Source organism: Dicentrarchus labrax, unplaced genomic scaffold (genome assembly GCF_905237075.1).
Source record: "Dicentrarchus labrax unplaced genomic scaffold, dlabrax2021, whole genome shotgun sequence".
Classification (NCBI taxonomy): domain Eukaryota; kingdom Metazoa; phylum Chordata; class Actinopteri; family Moronidae; genus Dicentrarchus; species Dicentrarchus labrax.
In genome coordinates, this window is record NW_026136710.1 from 7,168,708 (window position 1) to 7,181,388 (window position 12,681).

A 12,681-nucleotide genomic window follows, 5' to 3' on the forward strand; every position below is an offset into this window, starting at 1 on the left:
CTAACAAAAACACAGTTTTAGGTGATTATACACGAATGAAAACATACCTATGAGTATTGAATTCTACTTCTACCAATAGATCCTCACACACACTGGACCTTTAACAGACTGCAGCTTTCAAGAAAAATACATTTACTGGATTTAAAGACAATTTAAACCAGTAAAATACAAGTTTCGATATAGGTATTTGGCTTTAACTTCAACTTGTACATGATTTTTTATCTCATAAAGCTGGCTTATGGTAAAAAACAGGAAAGAGATGGACTAGAAAACCAAATTGGTGAGAGGAGGACTTAATAATAAAGCACATGTGCTAAAAAGTCAATTTGATCCACAAATACAAGCAGAAAACAATGAATATGGTAGGAAATAATATAATATAATAAAACCATTTAATAAATCTGGTGAAGAGGTCCAAAGAAATCTATATTTTCTGGTTTTTAAACAACGACTGGCAGATTGTGGTTTAACACCAATGGTGAGTATAAATATGTTTAATAACAGGGTCGATTAGGGAAGTGTGCTGACTTCGTCCCGTTTTGTGTGGCCTCGGCTGTTTCTCTCTCAGTCTTTTAAGTAGATTATTATAACATTTGATGAGCTGCTGGTGTGTTTGGACTCTTAATCTGTTGTGGTCGAGGTAGACTAATGTGCCGTTTTAGTACAACTCAGGAAAATGTGCGTTGTTTCTCGTTTTGCTTGAATAAATAAATAAATAAATAAATAAATAAATAAATAAATAAATAGGTTATAAGTACAGGGTTGAGTCAGTCTAGCTGTCGGGTTAAGCTGTGAGTCTGCCGCCCACTGGGACCCCCGTTCAATATTTAGCTTCAGCTACGATCCCGCTCATATAACGGTCATTTGGCGAATAATAAAATAATTAAAAACATTTATATTAATAATTTTCCGTGTGTTTTTCAATCAAAATCTAAAGTTTTCCACGAGGAATAATAACTGACCAACAAGTAGGATGTTAAACCTATTTTTGGAGAGTGAAAGTTTGAAAGTTTTCCACGAGGAATAACTCTGTTTCCCTGCTCCGCTCCCCTCCGACGACCCAGGAAGTTAACTTTATGCTAGCAAGGCTGCTGCTGCAAAATTATGTTACAATTTTTTATTTGACAGTCAGTTATTAATTTGCACATTTCCCCATCATGCAGTGCGCGGCTTGTGTTTGAAAGTAAATTTACGTTTAAATTGCAAATATTCAGCATGTTCAGTGTTTTAGTGTTTGAAATGTGTTCAGAACAAGCTGCTTTATGTTGGTCGTCTAATTGTAATTTTGTGCTGATATATAATTTGAAACCATGACTCTAAAGACTGTTGCTGAACACTCATAAGCCCTGCTCTTCTGATATGAAAACTAAATGAACCATGTTGAACAGTCATTCAATGATGATTCTTGTATTTCATTGATCTAATATGATATCGACCTGACTTCTGAGACTGACTGATACACATGGCTCAAATTTTACATCCTCACACCTTCAGGGCCACAAGGTGTCAGTGGTGTAAACACTGCTGGTGCAGCTGGCTCAATGCACCAGGGCCAGCTGATAAAAGTATATATAATGGCCCATTGGAATGGGCCCTTATATATACTGTCAATGGTAATTCATAATTTTAACCATGAGTGAGATGGCTGTTTGTTTCACGTCCTTTCTCATGTGAGAACTAAATGAACCATGTTGTACAGTCAGTCAATGATGATTTCTGGTGACTTGATGTTGATCAAATATGATGCATGCAACTGTGCATTTGTAACTCCGGGGCAATCTGAGACTGACTGATACACATGGTTCAAATTTTACATACTCATACCTTCGGGTCACAAGGTGTCAGTGGTATACGTGCAGCTGGCTCAATGCATCGGGGCCCAGCTGATTAAAAGGGCCCATGTGGGTGGGCCCTTTTATATACTGTCAATGGTGATTCATAGTTATAACCATGAGTGGGATGGCTGTTGGTTTCGCATCCTATCTGAGGTACTAACTGAGCAATGTTGTGCAGTCGTTTATTAATGACAGAGGCTGATCTGGCATTTGCAACTTTAGGGTTTTCGTGTGACTTGACGTTGATCAAATATGATATGAACCTCCTTTCTGAGACTGACTCATACACATGGCTCAAATTTTACATCCTCACACCTTCAGGGTCACAAGGTGTCAGTATTATATGTGCACCTGGTTCAATGCATCGGGGCCCAGCTGATTAAAAAGGGCCCATGTGGGTGGGCCCTTATATATACTGTCAATGGTAGTTTATAGTTTTATCCATGAGTAAGATGGCTGTTGGTTTCGCCTCCTTTCCGATTAACTAAATGAGCCATGTTGTGCAGTCATTCAATGATAACTCACTCCTCTTCTTGATCAAACATGATATCATCATGTTACTTGCACTCCCGGGGCAGTCTGAGACTGACACACATGGCTAAAATTTTACATCCTCACACCTTCGTGGCCATAAGGTGTTTGTCTCTTTTCCCACTCTCAATAAATCCTCATTCTTGTAAAATATCTAAGTTAAATATCTGATGGTGTCGGGCAGCCATGAAATGAGCTACAGCCAATGAGAGCAGACACAGGCTCACATCTCTGCAGCACCAAGCAGCAAACTGGGTAGTATTAGAAAAAGCTGCTTTATGTTGGTTGGCTAGGTGTAATTTTTGTGCTGGTTCATAATTTGAAACCATGACTTAAAAGACTGTTGCTGAACACTCCCAAGCCCTGCTGTTCTGATGTGAGAACTGTCAGTAAATGATGATGATGCTTGATGTTGATCAAATATGAAATCAACCTTCTTACTGAGACTTACTGCTACACCTGGCTCAAATTTTACATCCTCACACCTTCAGGGCCACGAGGTGTCAGTGGAATATGTACTGCTGGTGCACTGGGGCCCATCTGGCCCTAGGAGGACAGCGGATGTCATGTCCATGGGTGGGCCCTTATACTGTCAATGGTGGTTTTTAGTTTTAACCATGAGTGAGATGGCTGTTGGTTTCACGTCCTTTCTGATGTGAGAAGCAAATGAGCCATGTTGTGCAGTCGTTCATGATTGACGGACTCTGATCAAACATGATATCAACCTGGCATTTGCAACTTCGGGGCAATCTGAGAGTAACTGACACACATGGCTCAAATTTTACATCCTCACACCTTCGGGACCACAAAGTTTATCTCATTTCCAATCTCAATGAGAGCAGACACAGGCTTCCATGTGTGCAGCACAAAGCAAACCAGGTACTAATAACAGCCGAAAACACTCCTCAAGTACCGTCACACACGTATCATAGACGGTGAATTAACAATTAGTTCAGCGATTCTGTCCAAGTTCAGTCTGAGTCCCTGTGTAATCAGATGCATAATTGAAAATACCTGTACACCAGTATAAAGGGCTAATCTGATGAGCCCTCTATATCAGAGAGCTGTCTTCCACCCTGTTGCACCCCCTCAATCTGCAGAAGCCCACAACCACACTGCTCACACTGACTGTAGATACTGACTTTTGCTCGTACTACAGGTCATAGTTCTAGAACTCTGAGATTAAAGCCAGAATTTTATAACTCTGAGATCAAAGCCAAAATTATATAACTCTGACATCAAAGGCAAAATTCAAGAATTCTGAGGTTAAACCTAGTAGAAACTTTTTTTTTTTTTCAAATACTTTATTAGAAACAATAGCTTGTAAAAAAAATTGTAGTTAAATCCTGAAACGAATCATTTTTGTCCATAAAAGGAAACGTGATCATTTATTAACAAAAAGTCATTGCATACTATTTTAGAAGTTACCTGGTTAACTGAGTAATCCTGCTTGGTTCACTACAACCCACCTAGTCTCTAGTTTTTGGAAGGCTGGTGTCTGACTGATATACAAAACCAAAGCTTCCCGGCAATTTCCCATGAATAGTGGGCTATTTCACTTTATTTTGGGCAAAAATAAATGTGGGCACTTGCAATAAACTGAATTGTGTGGCTTTTTTTTTTTTTTTTTTTGCCGTAATGTGATTTGTATTATATTTTGTATTATATGTGCAATTATATTTATTTTTACACTTAAAATAATCTGTGCAGTTATCTCTGGGCAATGTTCCTTTTTTACAATATAAGTATATGAGGGTATATATAGTCTAAATATGATGCTTATTTTTATTTCTATTATGTCTTGTATTTTTCTATTTCATTTCTTATTTAATGTGTATTTTCTTATTTATTATAATTTTGTGTATCTTGAACTGCTGTAACAAATGTTTTTAGCTGGTGTGGAATCAATAAAGTTTATCTTATCATGTCTTATCTCAAAATTCCATATCGCATTGTTTATGTTTTATAAATCTGAGAGTGACTGACACACATGGCTCAAATTTTACATCCTCACACCTTTGGGACCACAAAGTTGATCTCATTTCCAATCTCAATGGGAGCAGACACAGGCTTGCATGTCTGCAGTACAAAGCAAACCAGGTAGTAATAACAGCCGAAAACACTCCTCAAATACCGTCACATACGTATCACATATGTTGAATTAACAGTTAGTTCAGCGACACTGTCCAAGTTCAGTCTGAGTCTCTGTGTAATAAGATGCATAATTGAAAATACCTGTACACCAGTAAAAAGGGCAAATCTAATGAGCCCTTTATATCAGAGAGCTGTCTTCCATGGGATCCACCCTGTTGCACCCCCTCCTATCTGCAGAAGCCCACAACCACACTGCTCACACTGACTGTAGATACTGACTTTTGCTCGTACTACATGTCATAGTTCTGGAACTCTGAGATTAAAGCCAGAATTCTATAATTCTGAGATCAAAACCAAAATTCTATAACTCTGAGATCAAAGGCAGAATTCAAGAATTCTGAGATCAAAGCCAAAATTCTATAATTCTGAGATCAAAGCCAAAATTATATAACTCTGAGATCAAAGGCAAAATTCAAGGATTCTGAGATCAAAGCCAAAATTCTGTAACTCTGAGATCAAAGGCAAAATTCAGGAATTCTTAGATTAACCATAGCAGATTTTATTATTTTTTTTAAAATACTTTATTAGAAACAATAGCATGTAAAACAATGTTGTAGTTAAATCCTGAAACGAATCATTTTTGGCCGTAAAAGGAAACATGTGATAATTTATTGACAAAAGTCATGGAATACTATTTTAGAAGTTACCTGGTTAACTGAGTAATTCTGCTTGGTTCACTACAACCCACCTAGAACCCACCTAGTCTCTAGTTTTTGGAAGGCTTTGGGACCACAAAGGCAAAATTCAAAAATTCTGAGATCAAAGCAAAGATTCTATAGTTCTGAGATCAAAGCCAAAATTCTATAACTCTGAGATCAAAGGCAAAATTCACAAAGATTTTGAACTGCTGTAACAACTGTTTTTTCCATAATTCTGAGATCAGAGCCAAAATTCTATAGTTTTGACATCAAAGCCAAAATTCTAAAACTCTGAGATCAAAGGCAAAATTCAAGAATTCTGAGATCAAAGGCAAAATTCTATAATTCTGAGATCAAAGCAAAAATTCTATAACCCTGAGATAAAAGCCAAAATTCTATAACTCTGAGATCAAAGGCAAAATTAAAGAATTCTGAGATCAAAGGCAAAATTCTTTTATTCTGAGATCAAAGCCAAAATTCTATAACTCTGAGATCAAAGCCAATATTCTATAACTCTGAGATAAAAGGCAAAATTCAAGAATTCTGAGATCAAAGCCAAAATTCTATAATTCTGAGATCAAAGCCAAAATTCTATAACTCTGAGATCAAAGGCAAAATTCAAGGATTCTGAGATCAAAGCCAAAATTCCATAATTCTGAGATCAAAGCCAAAATTCTATAACTCTGAGATCAAAGGCAAAATTCAAGGATTCTGAGATCAAAGCCAAAATTCTATAATTCTGAGATCAAAGCCAAAATTCTGTAACTCTGAGATCAAAGGCAAAATTCAAGAATTCTTAGATTAACCCTAGCAGATTTATTTTTTATTTTTAAAATACTTTATTAGAAACAATAGCATGTAAAACAATGTTGTAGTTAAATCCTGAAACGAATCATTTTTGGCCATAAAAGGAAACGTGATAATTTATTGACAAAAGTCAGGGCATACTATTTTAGAAGTTACCTGGTTAACTGAGTAATTCTGCTTGGTTCACTACAACCCACCTATAACCCAAGTAGTCTCTAGTTTTTGGAAGGCTTTGGGACCACAAAGACAAAATTCAAGAATTCTGAGATCTAAGTCAAAATTCTATAACTCTGAAATCAAAGGCAAAATTCTATAATTCTGAGATGAAAGGCAAAATTCTATAATTCTGAGATCGAAGGCAAAATTCTGTAATTCTGAGATCAAAGCTAAAATTCTATAACTCTGAGATCAAAGCCAAAATTCTATAACTCTGAGATAAAAGCCAAAATTCTATAACTCTGAGATCAAAGCCAATATTCTATAACTCTGAGATCAAAGCCAAAATTCTATAACTCTGAGATAAAAGCAAAAACTCAAGACTTCTGAGACCAAAGGCAAAATTCTATCATTCTGAGATCAAAGACAAAAATCAAGAAGATCTTGAACTGCTGTAACAAATGTTTTTTCTATAATTCTGACATCAAAACCAAAATTCTATAATTCTGAGATCCAAGGCAAAATTCTATGATTCTGAGATCAAAGCCAAAATTCTATAACTCTGAGATCAAAGCCAAAATTCTATAATTCTGAGATCAAATCAAAATCCGGTAACTCTGAGATCAAAGCAAAGGTTCTATGACTCTGAGATATAGGGAAAATTCAAGAATTCTGAGAATTTTGGCTTTGATCTCAGAGTTGTTGAATTTTGGCTTTCATCTAAGACTCTGAGATCAAAGCCAAAATTCAACAAGATCTTGAACTGCTGTAACAAATGTTTTTTATATAATTCTGAGATCACAGCCAAAATTCTATAATTCTGACATCAAAGCCAAAATTCTATAATTCTGAGATCCAAGCCAAACTTCTGTAACTCTTAGATCAAAGCCAAAATTCTATAATTCTGAGATCAAAGGCAAAATTCAAAAATTCTGAGATAAAAGCCAAAATTCAACAATTCTGAGATAAAAGCAAAAAATCTGTGACTCTGAGATCAAAGACAAAATTGTATAACTCTGAGATCAAAGGCAAAATTCAACAATTCTGAGATAAAAGCCAAAATTCAACAATTCTGAGATAAAAGCAAAAATTCTGTGACTCTGAGATCAAAGACAAAATTGTATAACTCTGAGATCAAAGCCAAAATTATATACGCTGAGATCAAACCCAAAATTCAATTACTCTGATATAAAGGGAAAATTAAAGAATTCTGAGATCAAAGTCAAAATTCTATAACTTTGAGATCAAAGCCAAAATTCAATAAGATCTTGAACTGCTGTAACAAATGTTTTTTCTATGATTCTGAGATCAAAGCCAGACTTCTGTAACTCTGAGATCAAAGCCAAAATTCAAGAATGCTGAGATCAAAGGTTAAATTCTATAACTCTGAGATCAAAGCCAAAATTCTATGACTCTTAGATCAAAGGCAAAAATTCTGTAATTCTGAGATGAAAGGAAAAATTCTATAAGTCTGAGATCAAAGCCAAACCTCTATAACTCTGAAATCAAAGGCAAAATTCTATAACTCTGAGATCAAAGCCAAAATTCTATAACTCTGAGATCAAAGGAGAAATTCAACAATTCTGAAATAAAAGCCAAAATTCTATAACTCTGAGATCAAAGCCAAAATTCTATAACTCTCAGATGAAAGCAAGCCAAAATTCTATGACTCTGAGATCAAAGCCTAAATTCCGTAACTCTGAGATCAAAGACAAAATTCTATAACTCTGAGATCAAAGGCAAAATTCTTTGACTCTGAGATCAAAGCCAAAATTATATACGCTGAGATCAAAGCCAAAATTCAATAACTCTGAGATAAAGGGAAAATTAAATAATTCTGAGATCAAAGCCAAAATTCAACAATTCTGAGATAAAAGCAAAAATTCTGTGACTCTGAGATCAAAGACAAAATTGTATAACTCTGAGATCAAAACTAAAATGATATACGCTGAGATCAAACCCAAAATTCAATTACTCTGATATAAAGGGAAAATTAAAGAATTCTGAGATCAAAGTCAAAGTTCTATAACTTTGAGATCAGCCAAAATTCAATAAGATCTTGAACTGCTGTAACAAATGTTTTTTCTATGATTCTGAGATCAAAGCCAAACTTCTGTAACTCTGAGATCAAAGCCAAAATTCAAGAATGCTGAGATCAAAGGTTAAATTCTATAACTCTGAGATCAAAGCCAAAATTCTATGACTCTGAGTTCAAAGGCAAAATTCAACAAGTTCTTGAACTGCTGTAACAAATGTTTTTTCTATGATTCTGAGATAAAAGCCAAATTCTGTGATTCTGAGATCAAAGCAAAATTCTTTAACTCTGAGCTCAAAGCCAAGATTCTATTACTGAGATCAAAGGCAAAAATTCTGTAATTCTGAGATGAAAGGAAAAATTCTATAAGTCTGAGATCAAAGCCAAAATTCAACAAGATCTTGAACTGCTGTAACAAATGTTTTTTATATAATTCTGAGATCACAGCCAAAATTCTATAATTCTGAGATCCAAGCCAAACTTCTGTAACTCTTAGATCAAAGCCAAAATTCTATAATTCTGAGATCAAAGGCAAAATTCAAAAATTCTGAGATAAAAACCAAAATTCAAGAATTCTGAGATAAAAGCCAAAATTCTATGACTCTGAGATCAAAGGCAAAATTATATACACTGAGATCAAAGCCAAAATTCAATTACTCTGATATAAAGGGAAAATTAAAGAATTCTGAGATCAAAGTCAAAATTCTATAACTTTGAGATCAAAGCAAAAATTCAATAAGATCTTGAACTGCTGTAACAAATGTTTTTTCTATGATTCTGAGATCAAAGCCAAACTTCTGTAACTCTGAGATCAAAGCCAAAATTCAAGAATGCTGAGATCAAAGGTTAAATTCTATAACTCTGAGATCAAAGCCAAAATTCTATTGAGTTCAAAGGCAAAATTCAAAAAGATCTTGAACTGCTGTAACAAATGTTTTTTCTGTGATTCTGAGATAAAAGCCGAAATTCTATGATTCTGAGATCAAAGCAAAATTCTTTAATTCTGAGATCAAAGCCAAGATTCTATGACTCTGAGATCAAAGGCAAAAATTCTGTAATTCTGAGATGAAAGGAAAAATTCTATAAGTCTGAGATCAAAGTCAAACCTCTATAACTCTGAAATCAAAGGCAAAATTCTATAACTCTGAGATCAAAGCCAAAATTCTATAACTCTGAGATCAAAGGAGAAATTCAACAATTCTGAAATAAAAGCCAAAATTCTATAACTCTGAGATCAAAGGCAAAATTCTATGACTCTGAGATCAAAGCCAAAATTCTATAACTCTCAGATGAAAGCAAGCCAAAATTCTATGACTCTGAGATCAAAGCCTAAATTCCGTAACTCTGAGATCAAAGACAAAATTCTATAACTCTGAGATCAAAGGCAAAATTCTTTGACTCTGAGATCAAAGCCAAAATTATATACGCTGAGATCAAAGCCAAAATTCAATAACTCTGAGATAAAGGGAAAATTAAATAATTCTGAGATCAAAGCCAAAATTCAACAATTCTGAGATAAAAGCAAAAATTCTGTGACTCTGAGATCAAAGACAAAATTGTATAACTCTGAGATCAAAACTAAAATGATATACGCTGAGATCAAACCCAAAATTCAATTACTCTGATATAAAGGGAAAATTAAAGAATTCTGAGATCAAAGTCAAAATTCTATAACTTTGAGATCAGCCAAAATTCAATAAGATCTTGAACTGCTGTAACAAATGTTTTTTCTATGATTCTGAGATCAAAGCCAAACTTCTGTAACTCTGAGATCAAAGCCAAAATTCAAGAATGCTGAGATCAAAGGTTAAATTCTATAACTCTGAGATCAAAGCCAAAATTCTATGACTCTGAGTTCAAAGGCAAAATTCAACAAGATCTTGAACTGCTGTAACAAATGTTTTTTCTATGATTCTGAGATAAAAGCCGAAATTCTGTGATTCTGAGATCAAAGCAAAATTCTTTAACTCTGAGCTCAAAGCCAAGATTCTATTACTGAGATCAAAGGCAAAAATTCTGTAATTCTGAGATGAAAGGAAAAATTCTATAAGTCTGAGATCAAAGCCAAAATTCAACAAGATCTTGAACTGCTGTAACAAATGTTTTTTATATAATTCTGATGATCACAGCCAAAATTCTATAATTCTGACATCAAAGCCAAAATTCTATAATTCTGAGATCCAAGCCAAACTTCTGTAACTCTTAGATCAAAGCCAAAATTCTATAATTCTGAGATCAAAGGCAAAATTCAAAAATTCTGAGATAAAAGCCAAAATTCAAGAATTCTGAGATAAAAGCCAAAATTCTATGACTCTGAGATCAAAGGCAAAATTATATACACTGAGATCAAAGCCAAAATTCAATTACTCTGATATAAAGGGAAAATTAAAGAATTCTGAGATCAAAGTCAAAATTCTATAACTTTGAGATCAAAGCAAAAATTCAATAAGATCTTGAACTGCTGTAACAAATGTTTTTTCTATGATTCTGAGATCAAAGCCAAACTTCTGTAACTCTGAGATCAAAGCCAAAATTCAAGAATGCTGAGATCAAAGGTTAAATTCTATAACTCTGAGATCAAAGCCAAAATTCTATTGAGTTCAAAGGCAAAATTCAAAAAGATCTTGAACTGCTGTAACAAATGTTTTTTCTGTGATTCTGAGATAAAAGCCGAAATTCTATGATTCTGAGATCAAAGCAAAATTCTTTAATTCTGAGATCAAAGCCAAGATTCTATGACTCTGAGATCAAAGGCAAATATTCTGTAATTCTGAGATGAAAGGAAAAATTCTATAAGTCTGAGATCAAAGTCAAACCTCTATAACTCTGAAATCAAAGGCAAAATTCTATAACTCTGAGATCAAAGCCAAAATTCTATAACTCTGAGATCAAAGGAGAAATTCAACAATTCTGAGATAAAAGCCAAAATTATATAACTCTGAGATCAAAGGCAAAATTCTATGACTCTGAGATCAAAGCCCAAATTCCGTAACTCTGAGATCAAAGACAAAATTCTATAACTCTGAGATCAAAGGCAGAATTCAAGAATTCTGAGATCAAAGCCAAAATTCTATAACTCTGAGATCAAAGCCAAAATTCTATAATTCTGAGATCAAAGGCAAAATTCAACAATTCTGAGATCAAAGCCAAAATTCTATAACTCTCAGATGAAAGCAAGCCAAAATTCTATGACTCTGAGATCAAAGCCTAAATTCCGTAACTCTGAGATCAAAGACAAAATTCTATAACTCTGAGATCAAAGGCAAAATTCTTTGACTCTGAGATCAAAGCCAAAATTCAACAACTCTGAGATAAAGGGAAAATTAAATAATTCTGAGATCAAAGCCAAAATTCAACAATTCTGAGATAAAAGCAAAAATTCTGTGACTCTGAGATATAAGACAAAATTGTATAACTCTGAGATCAAAGCCAAGATTCTATGATTCTGAGATATAGGGAAAATTCAAGAATTTTGAGATCAAAGCCAAAATTCTATGACTCTGAGATCAAAGGCAAAAATTCTGTAATTCTGAGATGAAAGGAAAAATTATATGAGTCTGAGATCAAAGCCAAAATTCTATAAATCTGAGATCAAAGGAGAAATTCAACAATTCTGAGATAAAAGCCAAAATTCTATAACTCTGAGATCAAAGGCAAAATTCTATGACTCTTAGATCAAAGCCAAAATTCTATAACTCTCAGATGAAAGCCAAGCCAAATTATTCTATGACTCTGAGATCAAAGACAAAATTCTATAACTCTGAGATCAAAGGCAAAATTCTTTGACTCTGAGATCAAAGCCAAAATTATATACGCTGAGATCAAAGCCAAAATTCAATAACTCTGAGATAAAGGGAAAATTAAATAATTCTGAGATCAAAGTCAAAATTCTATAACTTTGAGATCAAAGCCAAAATTCAACAAGATCTTGAACTGCTGTAACAAATGTTTTTTCTTTGATTCTGAGATCAAAGCCAAACTTCTGTAACTCTGAGATCAAAGCCAAAATTCTGTAACTCTGAGATCCAAGCCAAAATTTAAGAATGCTGAGATCAAAGGTTAAATTCTATAACTCTGAGATCAAAGCCAAAATTCTATAATTCTGACATCATAGGCAAAATTCTATAATTCTGAGATCAAAGCCAAAATTCTTTGACTCTGAGATCAAAGCCAAAATTCAAGAATTCTGAGATCAAAGCAAAAATTCTATAACTCTGAGATCAAAGCAAAATTCTATAACTCTGAGATCAAAGGCAAAATTCAAGAAGATCTTCAACTGCTGTAACAATTGTTTTTTCTATAATTCTGAGATCAAAGCCAAAATTCTATAAATCTGAGATCAAATGCAAAATTCAAGAATTCTGAGATCAAAGGCAAAATTCTATAACTCTGAGATCAAAGGCAAACCTCTATAACTCTGAAATCAAAGGCAAAATTCTATAACTCTGAGATCAAAGCCAAAATTCTATAACTCTGAGATCAAAGGAGAAATTCAACAATTCTGAGATAAAAGCCAAAATTCTAT